Below are 248 nucleotides of genomic sequence, written 5' to 3'. Positions count from 1 at the left end.
TGGGCAGGGCAAGGAGCTGAGGTCCTCTGCAGTATTTCAGAACTCTCGGAGACAGGGAAGGCATCTCTTTCAAACGTAAAAGCTCTTGTAGGTTAGGTACGGATGTGTGTGAGCTGAGCAGACTTCTAGCGAGATCGCAGAATCGGCTGCCTGCTGAATCGGCTGGTCACAGATGTGACACCAGCCCCACGCTCCGTGATCTCCCCCTCCCCTTGCGCTGGGGGTGGCACGTCCACGCTGAAGCGGGG

Source organism: Fulmarus glacialis, unplaced genomic scaffold (genome assembly GCF_000690835.1).
Source record: "Fulmarus glacialis isolate BGI_N327 unplaced genomic scaffold, ASM69083v1 scaffold39071, whole genome shotgun sequence".
Taxonomy (NCBI): Eukaryota; Metazoa; Chordata; class Aves; order Procellariiformes; family Procellariidae; genus Fulmarus; species Fulmarus glacialis.
The sequence above is the reverse complement of the archived record's forward strand: the minus strand, read 5'-3'. Positions refer to the sequence as shown.